General features: G+C 47.6%; 1 protein-coding gene across 2 annotated transcripts in view; it reads left to right on the top strand.

Moving 5' to 3' along the window:
- Positions 1 to 14,965, top strand: part of LOC147673966 (NACHT, LRR and PYD domains-containing protein 3-like) — a 428,609-nt gene that overhangs the window by 319,485 nt on the left and 94,159 nt on the right. The gene's annotated exons all lie outside the window — the stretch shown is intronic.

Here is a 14,965-nt window from a genome sequence, read left to right as displayed (position 1 = left end):
ATGCAAAAAACAATATATAGGTATGACTATCAGAAAAGTCAAAACATGCATCATGGAACATACAAAACATCATTATGAGCCAAAAATCAAACACAAGATTAACAACACATTACTTGGAGCAGCATCACACTACAGATGATATGACTTGGACTGTGGTTGAGAAATCTAGACTAGATTTAAACCAATGCGACAGAACGAGGGTGCTTTTGCTTAGGGAGCAGAAGTGGGCCTACAGACTCAAGAGCCACGTTGTGTAGCTAAATGAAGATATACCCTGAAATGCCCTAAATAGTTAAAACTGTCACACATATATTCTACTCTAGGTGGCACCTGCTGGGTACTTCACTAATCTAATCAGGCATTTAATGATTTTTTTTAAATTATTATATAAAAAATATTAGGAATCTTTCTATTGCTCGTGCACATTTACCAACACTCATGAGAGCCCTACAACCTGTTTACATGATAACCAGACTTTTGGATGAAGGAATACTGTCCACACAATAAATTTATATATTATATATGTGTTATCAGTCCCTTACGTCTATACCAATAAACACCGTAGTTGGAAATGTAGCCCTCACATACAGGAGCGGAATTGAGGCATCTAACGGTATAAACACTAGTATTGGCGGATAAATCACCCCAAATATAAATATAAAATGATTGAGGGGAATGGGCCCTGTTGTGAAATAATAACAATGAAATGTTTGCGTATCATTAATAGCAAATTGACAGAAATGCGCTGGTTTCTCTAGTAACCATGGATAAGCATGGACGCTAACACGCCCATACCTGCGTATCACGCAGTTAGCCACGCCCCCACACGTGACGGGAAGTGGAGGCGAGTAAAAGAAGCGCTCCAACAATCGCCGTTAATGTACACGGCAGCATCTGGGAATCACTGAGCAGAGTGCCTACCTTGACGAAGTAAGGAGCAGGGGGGAGGGGGCCAGGAATACAGACGGACTACTGGGTCCAGTAGGCTTCGATCTACGAGGCACCCCGGCAGTAGCCGCAAGGGTACCTAAAAAAGTTACAAACTAGCACGTTCAAGCGGGTGAGAAAGTCAACAACTATAGGCGCCTTAATAACATGAAATGCGACCAAGTACTGCCTAACTCTTCAGAGGTTGATACAAAGCAATGCGACCATTGAGTCCCAGGTCATTTGTTATCATGTTTCACAAACAGGTAATTTACTTTATAGGGCTCTTATATAGCTATCTGAAATACATTATATTATCGGGGCCAACTCTATAGTACAATTTGCGGATTGACTTTTTAACCATTGGATTTCTTGTGGTTTTTTACTTGTTTCCTCTAGTGTGTGACTACAGGGGGGCTCTCCCTTGATCTCACCAGTTATGATTTATTTGATTATTAAACTCAGTGAGTTAAATATTTTCTTTTAGAGTGTGGATGAGTGAAGCTGTTAATATAAGGACTCCTGTCCAGCAGCTTATAACTACCTGTGGTTATGTACTGATAAGGTAGATAAATGATATGTATGATTGCATTGCCATAGTATGGACTAGCTGTGAGAAGTTGGCCTGATATGTGATATCCACTAGTCTAGTGGGCACCCTGTATCAGTCCAAACAACCCTTATGGTGATGGTTGTAAAGTCAACCTTATAGACCAGCTATCCTACTGGTATTATGGACAAAGCAGTCTTAGACTAAAACTTCACAGAGCATGTGAAGCCAGCTGTTTTACCATATGTAACCCCTTGAATACCAAATGAAAGGACACCACACAGGTTAAATATAAAATATATATGTATTTATCTCTAACACAACCCCTCTGAACTCTTTATGAGGTCAGAGGCCAAAGCACATAACAAGATACTTAATTATCATACAATAAGTTGCACAAAATACAGTCGAGCCCTAGAGGCGTTGCAAACCATATACTAAAATAGTGGTATAAGAACCACGTCGCGAATAAGGAATAGGCCTAGGGCCTAGGGAATCGCTGGGGCTACACTGGACTAACAAAGGTTAGGAAGCAGGAGGCCCACGGGATGCGTGTGCAGTGTCTAAACACACACACGGGTTCTCACAGGTATACAATGGGAACATAAAAGTTAGAAACTAGTTGATTTAGGACACTTCCGGATGGACTGGGAGAAAGCTACTGAAAACTAGGACACTTGGATAGTCAATACCCAGAGGAGCACCTGAGTACTCACGTTACCTCACTCACAGGAGCCGGGTGCATAGGTGTCAAGTTGTGTCGGGTTTCGTCGCTGAATCCTATAGAGACCTGTAAAAAGATGCTGCAGGCGACCAGGAGGAAGCTGTCCGGTTGGATCCAAGGGTGGATCGAGGATGAAGAGTACCTGAAAGCAGAGGGGACAGAGTCTGGGTCACTAGTCGGTGACCAGGAAGGAACCAGGAAGGAACCAGGCGATGTCCCGAAGCAATCAGGTGATGTCGTGAAGCTTGTCTCTGCAGCCACGTGGACCAGGAGGCGTCGGAGACAACCAGGAGCTGGATACGGACTGTCCCACGAAGGATCTCGCTGTTGGCGGTTCCAGCTTCCGGATTGGAGTCAACGGGCCTTGGCAAATGCACCCCACGCAGGAATCGAAGATTGGCCTCGGGTCGGACCAGCTGGTCTGGGGAGCTTCTCCTTTTCAGGGAATAAGGAGCAAGCCTGGAGCAACCAGGCAAGCGGTGTAGATTCAAGGGTTCGCCTTCAGAGGGGCCACAAGCCAACGGGCAAGTGACCGGAAAGGCGCGTCGAGCTCAAAAGCAACAGCAGGCCCCACGCGGCACTCAGTGAGTGTGGAGGGCTGTGTGTCGGTGCAAATGGTGCTCGGGCTGGGGATTCTCAATCCCCATGCACAACTTCGAGGGTGCCTCAGAAGCTGCACAGTTAGCAATAGGCAGGTTTTCCAGGGAGTCCAGGCCCACGTCTCTCGTCGCCTCGTCGGGTCTCAGCTTTGATGTGCGTGTGGATCGGGGTCGGAGAAGTCGGGAAGTCCAGTTCCTGTCTGGCTCTTTGCTTGGGCTCCGGCGGGAGCGTCGACAAAGCAAACCGGCAAATCACTGGTGGTGCCTGTTTGCACAGGGTGGTCACTCCTTGACCACAAGGGAGATTCTTCAGTCTTCTAGTTGCAGTAGAATGCCGAAGGTCCAGAGTTTTGTTTCAAGTTTCAGTTCAAGATAATCTAAAGTCTCTAGACTCAGCTCCTAGCTTCATACCAATCAAAGGAGCTGGATTACCTGCTAGGTCCCTCCTATGGGTGGAACCAGGGAAGGGGGTGGTTACACCCCTTTCCCTTTGTCCAGTTTCACGCCAGAGCTGGGGCTGGAGTGCCCCAGCAACTGGTTTGAACCGGGCTATGCATGGAGCACCTTGTGTGCCCCAGGCAGTGTCTCATTTCATTCAGCCCTCCCTGCCCCAATACACTGGGGCCTGTCTGGGGTGGTGATAGCACCTCCAAGGCAGGAAATCTATTGTCCAAGCCTCCCTCGCTGGAAGGACTCCCAGCAGCAGGAGGTCAGACTTGTGTTTGTGGCAGCAGCATCCATTTTGTGATGCTGAGGCTCTGGTTAACTTTAACCGGGATTAACAGGAACAACATGTCTTCTCCCTCTAGAAGGGTTGAATGCTACCCCCGTCGCCAGAACTGGCGAGGGGGTAGTATTCCAAAGCATTTGACACCTCACACGACATGTTTCGATAAAGCCAAACCAAAGTTAGCATTATCCGCGAGGATTATAATGAACTAAAGCGTATATGGTATGGCTATATCATAGAACAGCTGTAAGGACATGGTTCCGAAAGCTGCAGACAGGCTCAGCTCATGCTAGAGCCTCATCTCCCATAAAACCAAGCACTCTGTCTTCAGGATTGTTAAGGCCTTCCATAGGAGTGACTTATAAGTGTATATGTGTCTATATATAAGGTTAGATATAGATATACTATATCTAAAGCAAAGGGTGATTACACCACCTTGCCCCAGCTGAGTGATCAGCCAGTGGTGTCATTTTGGATGCCCAGCCAAGGGTGGCATAAAATATGCTGCATCCCCTGGTAGGCCTTGGATGCACCTATGCCCTGGGTACCTAAGGTACACTATACAGGGGCACACAAAGGTGACCCAATGTCCAATTAGATATGTACCTAAAGTACATGGAGTCCATTTTACAGAGAGAGCAGATAGCCTGGGGCCCTGAATAGCAGGATCCCAGGCCATCTAAGTCAAAAACCAGCTAAACACTAGGCAAAAAGTTGGAGGTAACCATAGTCAGATATCCACCTTCCTACACAACCCCCCCCCCCCCCAAACGAAAGGAGATAAGGCTTTCCTTGACCAGGTAAGCCTCTATTGCCTAAGTGGCCATATAAGGAAGTACCTGCACTGGCATGGTTACCCCCTGTCTCATGGTCCACTAAGCAATCCCTCACCCTAGGGGTATCAGAGGGTCTCCACCATAGGGAATCTCTACCTGTGGTGTGTTTTGGCGAAGTAAAAGGCTGGTGTTGGGATGGAGGACTGGGGTGAGGCTCCACTAATGTAGGGCTCAGCTTTCTCCAATCACTTTCCACCATGTATGCCTTTCTTTCCAGGACTGAGTTGCACTGAGCTCTCAGGGTCAACCTCTGGCTGTGTACAGCTGGAGGCTGGGTCCCTTTTGTTGGACTTCTGGAGGGACAGGTCAGGTTTGGGGCCACTGGGTCCCAGGTTTGCCTGCGGCCAACAGAGCTTATCTGTGGGAGTTTCCTACCCAAGGGTAAGGGGGATCCGTCAGAGGTTTGAGGAATTTGCACCTGGCTAGGGCTGCTAGACGGGGTGCCCCTAATCTGCTGATGGGGGGGGTTCCTCTGGACAGTGGGCCCTTTAGGGTCCACTGTTTTCCCTGATCTCTGCAGGCTGGGCTTACTGAGGCAGGGTAGAGAGGGGCAGGTTACCTGCTCCAGACTGGGTTCCACCTTGGAAGGGTCCACTGACATCAGGTGCTCTGCCAGGATAGGCCTGACTACCTCTGGGGCAGTTCCTTCACAAGGGGTAGGGTCACTTCCCTGAGGAGGTTGACTCTCACCTAATGTCTGGTGGGAGGGAGACTTTTCTTCCTCCCCAATGGTCTCTGTTTGCGTGGAGTGATCCATAGTTTCAGGCTTCACAACACAAAAATCTGTTTGAGTTTGGGCTGTGACCATCACAGTCCTACCAACCTTTTCAGGAAGGGACTCGGTTTGGGTGTGGGCTGTGACCAACACAGCCCTGCCAACCTTTTCAGGGAAGTCTGCCTGAGCTTGGGCTGTGACCATCACAGCCCTTCCAACCTTTTCAGGGAGGAATTCTGCTTGAGTTGGGGCTGTGGCCATCACAGCCCCACTAACCTTTTCAGGAAGGCCTACCATTTTGGAATGGGTTTCTTGTTCTACCTCAGCCCAGGCTGAGATCTCTAGATCATTTCCCAGTAGACAATCTACAGGCAAGTTTGTAGACACTGCCACCCTCTTTGGGCCAGTGACACCTCCCCAGCTGAGATTTACTACTGCCATGGGATGATCTTTCTTCACTCCATCAATATTGACCACCTGGTATGTGAACCCAGGGAAAAGCTGTCCTGAGGGGACTAGTCTCTCAGTAACCATAGTGATGCTAGCCCCTGTGTCTCTATAGGCTTCAGTTTTTAGGCCATTGATGAGAGGCTCTTGTCTATACTTTCCCAAAGTGTTGGGACAATCAGTAAAGTTGGCAAACCCCATGCCATCCTTATAGACTAGAGTTTCTCTGTTAGTGGACCTGGTTAGGCCAGAGTCCACCTGAGTTCCCTACGTATACCCAGCCACAGTTTTGGGGGCACTCCCACATACTGGGGGTTTACTATTAATAGTAACAGGAGGTGTGGGAGTAGTACTTGGTGGAATATTTTCCTTATTGCTGGCCTTGGGGCAAATGCTGTCAGTTTTCCAATGGCCAGGCTGCTTACAGACATGGCAATAAGGTTTCTTAATGGTAGGGGAAGGAGTTTAAGACCCACCCCCTTCAGGGGATTTTTGGGGCCCTGTAGTGAGTTTGTCCTTAGATTTATCCCCACCCTTCTCCTGAGGCTTGGTAGAATCTTTCTTCTGGTCACCACCCTGATTTTTAGGCCTAATCCTGGTTCCGACCCATTTGTCTGCCCTCTTAGCCAATTCTTGGGGAGAGGTCAGACCAGAGTCCACCAGGCGCTGGTGTAGAAGCTGGGTTTGACAATTACTAAGGATCTGCTCCCTCATAATCAAATTATACAATCCTGTATAGTCATGTACTTTGCTGCCCAATAACCAGTCCTCCAGAGCCTTAGTAGCACAATCTACAAAATCAGTCCAGTCCTGAGTCTGTGTCTTCTGGGTACCCCTGAACAGCAACCTATACTGTTCAGTGGTTAAGCCAAACCGATCAATCAGAGCACTCTTCAGGACAGTGTAGTTGTTAGCATCATCATCACTAACTGTAAGGAGCTTATCTCTACCTTTTTCTGAAAAGAAGAGCCATAAGATTGCTGTACACTGACTTTGGGGTACCTGCTGTACTTTGCAAGCCCCCTCCAAAGCAGTTATCCACTTGTGGATGTCATCCCCAACCTTGTAGGGAGGGACAATCTTACTTAGGTTTTTATGGTCATGAGACCTTTCCCTATCCTTAGGGACTTTGCTGCCACCAGTTGACTCTAGTCTACATAATTTCTGCTCTCTTGCAAGAGCAAGTTTCTCTTTGGCCAAGCTCTTGCCTATCAATCCTCAGATTAACTTCTTTCATTCTGGCCTGATGTTCTCTCTTCTGAGGATAAGTTATTCTCCTCTGAGCAGAGACATTAGAGCCCCTTGAAGCATTAGAGTGGAGAGATTCCCTGGATAGGGATCTTCTATTCCTATACTCCTGGTTAAGTCTGCTTGGGGGTCTGTATGGGGCTATCCCATCTCCAGCCCCATGTAGACTTAGGTTAGCCTGGCTAAGTCTTCTAACTAGGACCTGGCTGTCTGCATCCTCCTCAGAGTCTTCCTCCCCCACCTCTTCTTCATCATCTATGATAGTAGGGTCAGGGGCATCTTCTGCTGAGTGCAGTCCCTCATCTGCACTACCTGAGGGGCCTGTGTTAGAGACTTTCTAAACATCATATTCTTCCATGAGCTCTATCAGGTGCTTGAGGGTAGGGTTGGAACCCTGTTTTAAACTCCTAGATGTGCACAAGTGCCTCAAATCATGTGGGTACCAATATTAGCGTGTTTCAGAGGGCAATTTTCTAATTGTCTTTTTCCTTACACACTGACTTAAGTTTTGAAGGCAAAATGTAGATAAACCTAATATATGACAACAAATGAACTAATCTGTGTTTAAATCTAGTGAACTGGAGAAGTCCAGAGTGGGGTATCTTACTTGCCTCCTACCAGGTACTTTTACCCAGAAGCCCTTCTATACTTTGTCTAAAAACACATTTCCTCACATAGCTGCCACTACACACACTGTCAGTCAACCCTCAGTTCACATACATTACAATCCAAACGCTAGTCCACACACACCACCAGCCCAACACTAGCCAAACACTTTGCCTGCCAAACACCAGTTAACATACTGCCAGTTAAATGCCAGTTCACACGCACACACACCACCATCCAAGCCCCAGCCACACCCACCATCAGTCAATCTCCAGTTCACACACACAGCCAACCAAACCCCAGTTCATCCACACCAACAGCTGAACACACTGCCAGACAGACTCCAGTTCACACACCACCAGCCAAACACCAGGTCTCACACACCGGCAGTCAAATGCCTCTCAGACATCACCATGAAGCTCCACACCACTTTTGTTTTCTAAAACACTCTCTCAATTAAACAATTACTCTCAAGTCAAGTCAAGTCAGAGAATTTATATAGCGCACTACATACCCAGAGGGTTTCAAGGCGCTAAGAAAGGGGAGGAGGATTACTTGTCAAATATCCACGTTTTAAGTTGCTTTCTGAATGCTAGGTGGTTCTGGGTAAGGCGAAGGTAAGCGGGGAGTGAGTGCCATGTTTTAGCAGCCAGGTATGAGAAGGATCTGCCTCCCATGGTGGTCTTGTTGATGCGAGGTACAGTGGCGAGGGCTTGGCTGGAAGAACGTAGTTGGCGGGAGGGGGTGTAGAAGGACAGTCGTGAGTTGAGGCATTCTGGTCCGATGTCGTAGAGTGATTTGTGTGCGTGGGTTAGCAGTCGGAAAGTGATCCTCTTATTGACGGGTAGCCAGTGGAGGTCTTTAAGGTGACCAGAGATGTGTTCGTTGCGTGGGATGTCTAATATGATCCTGGCTGAGGCGTTTTGGATTCGTTGGAGTTTCTTCTGGAGTTTAGCGGTAGTGCCTGCGTAGAGGGTGTTTCCGTAGTCCAGTCGGCTCGTGACCAGAGCATGGGTGACTGTTTTCCTTGTTTCGGTGGGGATCCAGCGAAATGTTTTTTTGAGCATGCGAAGAATGTTGAAGCAGGAAGAGGATACGGCGCTGACTTGTCTGTTCATTGAGAGTGAAGAATCCAGGATGACGCCTAGGTTCCGTGCGTGGTCTGTCGGGATGGGTGCTTTTCCGAGGGCTTCCGGCCACCAGAAGTCGTCCCATGCAGAGGGGGATGTACCTAATATGAGGACTTCTGTTTTGTCTGAGTTCAGTTTCAGACGGCTTTGTTTCATCCATTTGGAAACTTCTTTCATTCCTTCGTGTAGGTTAGTTTTTGCGGTGCTGGGGTCATTGGTGAGAGAAAGGATTAGTTGAGTGTCATCCGCGTAAGAGATGATGTTGAGGTTGTGTTGGCGGGCGATGGCCGCGAGGGGGCTCATGTATATGTTGAAGAGGGTGGGGCTGAGTGAGGATCCTTGTGGTACGCCACAGATGACTTCAGTGGCCTCGGACTTGAATGGTGGGAGGCGGACTCTCTGGGTTCTTCCGGTGAGGAACGAGGTGATCCATTCAAGTGCTTTTCCTTGGATTCCGATGTTATTGAGGCGTTGTAAAAGGGTGCTGTGGCAGACTGTGTCGAATGCTGCAGAGAGGTCGAGGAGGATGAGGGCGACTGTGTCTCCATTGTCCAGTAGAGTTCGAATGTCGTCTGTTGCTGCGATGAGGGCGGTCTCAGTGCTGTGTTTTGCTCGGAAGCCAGATTGTGAGGAGTCGAGGGATTTGTTGGCTTCGAGGAAGGCGGCGAGCTGGTTGTTGACAGCTTTCTCGATGACTTTGGCCGGGAATGGAAGGAGCGAGATGGGGCGGAAATTTTTGAGTTCGGTGGGGTCCGCTGTGGGTTTTTTCAGAAGGGCGGTGAGTTCAGCGTGTTTCCAGTCTTCCGGGAAGGTGGCGGAGTTGAAGGAGCAGTTGATGACGTCTCGGAGGTGTGGGGTTCCAGTCGTTAAGGGTGTTCAGGGGGGGAGAATGTTCAGCAAATGGTAGGGTGGATTGGTTTCCGGGTTGGTTGTCGAAGCTGTTGTGGATGTCTGCAATCTTGTTGTGGAAGAATGAGGCTAGGGAGTCGCAGAGGGCTTGAGAGGGGGTGATGTCGTTGGAGTTGGCCGAGGGATTGGAAAATTCCTTGACGATGTTGAAAAGTTCCTTGCTGTTGTGGGCGTTGTTGTCAAGTCGATCCTTGAAAGCTGTTTTCTTGGCCTTTCGGATTAGTTGGTGGTGAGTGCAGGTGGCGTTTTTGAAGGCGTCCTTGGTGCTAGTGGTTGGGTCTTTTTTCCAGGCCTTTTCAAGGGAGCGGCAGAGTTTCTTGGACTTCTTAAGATCATCGTTGAACCATGAGGCCTTTGTGCTGCCAGGTTTGCTTTGACGTTTTTTCAGTGGTGCTAAGGTGTCGGCGGTGTTGGATAACCATAGGGTGAGGTTGGCGGCGGCTTCGTTTGCGTTAGAAGAGTGGGCTGGGGTGTTTAGAAGGAGCGATGCAGAGATCTGGTCCGTGGTGATTTTGTTCCAGTTTCTTTGCAGAGTTGGTTGGAGGTGGTTGGTGGGTTTTGGTTTGTTGTAGGTGAAGTGAACGCAGCTGTGGTCAGTCCAGAGGAGATCCGTAGTGTGGCTGAAGGAGACATGATTGCTGGAGGTGAAGATGGGGTCGAGTGTGTGACCTGCGATGTGGGTGGGGGAAGTGACTAGTTGTTTAAGTCCGAGGTTGGCGAGGTTGTCTAAGAGGGTGGCGGTGTTGCGGTCGTTGATCTTTTCAAGGTGAAAGTTGAGGTCTCCCAGAAGGATGTAGTCTTTGGAGGGGAGCGCGTGTGGGGTGATGAAGTCTGTGATGTCTTCACTGAATTTTGCACGGGGTCCTGGTGGTCTGTAGAGGAGGGTGCCTCTGAGTGTGGTCTTGGGGTCGATGTGGATCTGGAAGTGAAGGTGTTCGGAGTTAGCGAGGTTGGCGTCAGAGCTGGTTGAGATGCGGATTGATTTCTTATGGACGATAGCGATTCCTCCTCCTGTGTGGTTGGTGCGGTCCTTGCGTGTGATCTTATAGTCTTCAGGGATGGCAATGGTGATGTCTGGGGCGGAGGAAGCGTTCATCCAAGTTTCTGTTAGGAAGGCGACGTCTGGAGAGATGGTGTCTAGTAGATTCCATAGGTCAATGGCGTGCCTGTGGACCGATCGAGTGTTGAGAAGGATGCACTGTAGGTGGTTGGGGTCGGGAATCTGTGTTGTGGTCGTAGCGGAGATGTTGTCGGTGCCGATGAATTTGCAGGAGTAGCAAGAGAAAGGTCCATGGGTGTGTCCAGGGGCGGCTTGGACGCAGTTGGGGGCGCGACCGGGGTTAAGGGCTAGGAGGGTGGCGGCATCGTAGGTAATGCGGGGGGGCTGGGAGGGACGGGGGCCAGGGGGTATGGCGCTGGGCGCGGTCCAGGCGCGGACGGGCGTAGACGGGCTTACCTTTGGCGCACCTTCGGCGCGGCCGAAGCGCGTGGGACCATTGGCCATAAATGGATGATGGAGGGGGCGGAGCGTGGGAGGGGCAGCAGGGAGGCGGTAGTGTGGCTGAGGGGCGGGTCAGGGGAGAACAACAACAACAAAATGGAGGGTCCGAGGGAAGGCAGGCAGGGGTATCACTGACAACAAAAATGCAGCGAGTTAGCAGTAAGCGCAATTCGAGCCCAAGCGCTGGTGAAATAAACACTATAAACACAGTTACAGATGATAACACAAGCCAATAGTCAAGCCAAAAGCCTGAGCGAGGTCGCGTTGCGAGAGGCAGGTAATTACTAAAAGCGCTATGCAAGTGAGGCGCTAGAATATTAGGCAGCGGCAGTATAGTGAACAGCGCTCAGAAAACGATACCAGGGAAGCACAGGAGGAACGTGGTGGAGCGACCGTCCGGAAGCAGGTCCAGGTGGACCTTCACAAAGCACAGACAGAAAAAATAAAATATCCAACTAAAAAAGCAATTTTTGTTCAAATAGAATAAAGCAACCTATTGGTTGTAAATGAAATACCAACTATGATTGCATACATAATAGGTGTAGCTACAGACTAACTACTGCCAACCAGGTATATAAACAGAAAATATATAGCAATACAGTCAATTATATTCTCATGGTTGCTCCCAATACTTGAGTTGCATATGGTACAAATAGAAACATGTAGGCACACCTCAGCCCAGGATTAGAAGGACACTCAGGAGAATATATAAGAGTCTCCTTTGGTAATTATCTTTGGACATAGAATATACATCTGTGACAAAGAAAGTCTACGTGGGTGTTGGAGAAATGTATTACGGAAAGTGGGAATCTTTAAATCTAGCCACATCCTCCACTGCTCCGATTCTAGGAGCACTTGCCTGTTTGACCAAAACAAGGCTGCCAGTTGCAGACCGCTGAAACAGTACAAAGCTCATTTTGGAATCTGGAGACCAGTGTTTGAAAAAAACATAAGCATTGAAACATGCCAAATGAAACACATGAACAGACAATTTCTTGTAACAGATATATAACTTTTGAGCAGCATTGTAAAGCTCCAACCTTTGATCTACACTCTCTACAACTCTCAAATGTTTGTTGTAGTTTACAATAATCACAGGTTTGCACACTTCTGCCAAACAGTCATAGGTGAAGTGTTTTATTGTGAATAGTTGTATGTGGACATATCTGGAAATGTCAAAACAAGACATTTATTGCTACATAAGGCACTGCTCTGTCCCCTTTGACGTTTTTTACTCACAAGGTCATTAGAATAACCTTTACGGTTAGAGAGGATTGTGCCTCATGCCACAGTGCCCACTTTGAACAATTGCTTAAATGATTGCACACCTGTGTAGGAATCCAAATGGGGACCTTTATTAAAAAACCATCTGGCAAGTTCCTACACATTTTTTTCTCTGACTCCAAAAGTGGAAGGGTGACAGGGGAGAATAATTGAAAAATCCCTACCAATGTACATCCTCAAATTATGTGCGCATCAAGCGGTACTTTCACACAGCAAATAGAGCTTTATATGTACTCTCTTGCTGGGAATGTATTGTCTGAACGCCAAACATCTTTTGAACAGGACCAGAAATTCATCCACAGATATATTTTCCACTGGAACATAGATCTCTGAGAGACGATCTAGTAAGTGTCCAATGACAGGAGAAAATCTTAAAGGGACGGTCACAATCAGGGTGATCACTTGGCAATGCTGTGGCATTATTCAGATAATGCAGCATCCGCTGCAGAAATAAATACTGATCTCAACTCATGGTTGTTGGAAATATAGCAGTTACTAATAAAGGGACTGGTAGAACAATATAAAGACAGTGATGGCCTACTTATCAATACCATCAGTAAATATAAACCCAGGAACTGCTTAATGTCATGGAGATTTGTGGGGGTCCACAGGATAGCTCTAGAGCGGGTCTCAAGTGTGGCACTGTTGTCCCTCTAACACTGTTCTACATACAGATTAGTCTGCTCAACAGTATTGTCCAAAACACAGTGTCGTTCAGGTTTCTATGTTTAAATTAAACCATTCGGTCTGCAGGGTTTGATTCATTTTGTTACCAGAAATAGGTTCAAATGAATTCTCTACTTGGCTCATTTAACATTCTGGCACAGGACAGTAGAGGGGCAATCTGTATGGGGTAATGTCCCTCAAAAGTAGGTCAGTTGTTTATCAGAGAAGGTTTTGCTTAATAAAAGAAAAGGTAGTGCACAATTACTTCAATCCACTATGATAATATCGAACTGGTGGTGAAGTAAAGACACATAGGGAAAGCATGCTGGTTCCTTCTGATGATGCTGGTTCTGAACTAACCTGAGTAAGTTAACACCCTATGTAAGTAGTACATCCCCACTTTACATGTTAGTAAATTGATTCTGTGTTTTCGTGCTACATTCATTATGTCATATTTTAACTCACTCCTTTTAGCAAAGGTTTTAGATGGTCCTCATCCATATCAAATTGGAAATGTACATGTATCACTGGTCTGTTTTTTACATGTTCATGTATTGAACTGGATTTTAGGTGCAAATGTTTTATTTAATGTGCTTTTCTGGTCTCCGTGGCCCAATAAAGACTTATTGACTGACTGACCCTCACACAGTAGAGTTTGTGTGCAAAGGGGTGGGAGCAAGGCACGCCAAATTTCTAGTAAAGCGCTATCTCCCACTGACCTGGCAAGCAGTTTCCCACAAGGAATGCAATGCGTGCATTGAAACTGCTGGGTAGAGGTGGGGATTGGGACCATGTTGTGAGCAGACAGGTACATCTAAGGTGTCAAGTCTCACCTCTACCTAGAGACCCCCAGTGCTTCCTGAGAGATGTACACGTTCTGGGGTTATGTACATGCGTAGGCTTTATCTATGTGTATATGTATGTGGTATCTATATAACACAGACCTAGTCAAAAGGTTGCTGAACACTGTAGCTCTCTTGAGTAGTAAAAGAGTTCATGAACAAGAAACACATTTTGAACTGTGAAAGACACATCTTGAGTCAAAACCACGTCTTGTGGCTGAACTCTCTCCAGTCCATGAGAACGGGGGACATACAATCTCACTGGTTGTGATACCAAATACCCTCGCAGTTGACGGGAAGGAAGAGCGCTGAGAGATGATGTCTTCAGTGAACAGGGAATGCCCCTGAAGGGATAAGACCCAGAAGCACTGAATGTCCTACAGGGTAGACACCAGACACGACTTTGTGTCCCGGGGAAGGACATGAAGTTCAATGTAAGAAAAGATCAGCCTAGCAGATGAGTCAAGCATGGACCTCCTAGGGAAGCGAAGAAGTGCTGTATCAGAAAGGATTCTGATCAATTAAGGATTACAAAAGTGTAAGTACCTGTCTGCTTTTGTTTTCTCTTTAACAGTAGAATCTTAGACTCATGATTATTTAAAGACGTTTCCATCTTAAAGATGTGGTTCTATTAACCACAGATATCCAAGCGACTGGTGCCACCCTCCGATGTGTAGTTTTTAGTGCCCAACTTACTCCCACTTCCCACCTTCATATATAGTTTTGAACGGATGTATGACAAGTTCAAGTTCAAGTTCAGGAATTTGTATAGCGCACTACTCACCCGGAGGGTCTCAAGGCGCTTGGGGGAGGGGGTGCATTATTTATCGAATAAAGGTGTTGTACGAGGGTGCTATGACAGACCGTGTCATAGGCGGCGGAGAGGTCAAGTAGGATGAGGGCAACTGTTTCTCCGTTGTCCAGTAGAGTTCGGATGTCGTCTGTCGCTGCAATAAGGGCGGTTTCAGTGCTGTGTTTGGCTCGAAAGCCGGACTGTGAGGAGTCGAGGGAGTTGTTGGATTCAAGGAAGGCGGCGAGCTGTCTATTGACGGCTTTCTCAATGACTTTGGCAGGGAATGGGAGGAGGGAGATGGGGCGGTAGTTCTTGAGTTCAGAGGGGTCCGCTGTGGGTTTCTTCAAGAGGGCGCTGAGTTCGGCGTGTTTCCAGCTTTCTGGGAAGGTAGCGGAGTTGAAGGAGCAGTTGATGACATCACGGAGATGGAGTGCGATGATGGAATCTGCTTTGTTGAA

This window comes from Lissotriton vulgaris, chromosome 12 (assembly GCF_964263255.1).
Source record: "Lissotriton vulgaris chromosome 12, aLisVul1.2, whole genome shotgun sequence".
NCBI lineage: Eukaryota > Metazoa > Chordata > Amphibia > Caudata > Salamandridae > Lissotriton > Lissotriton vulgaris.
Note: the sequence above shows the minus strand (reverse complement) of the source record. Positions and strands in the feature narration are given on the sequence as shown.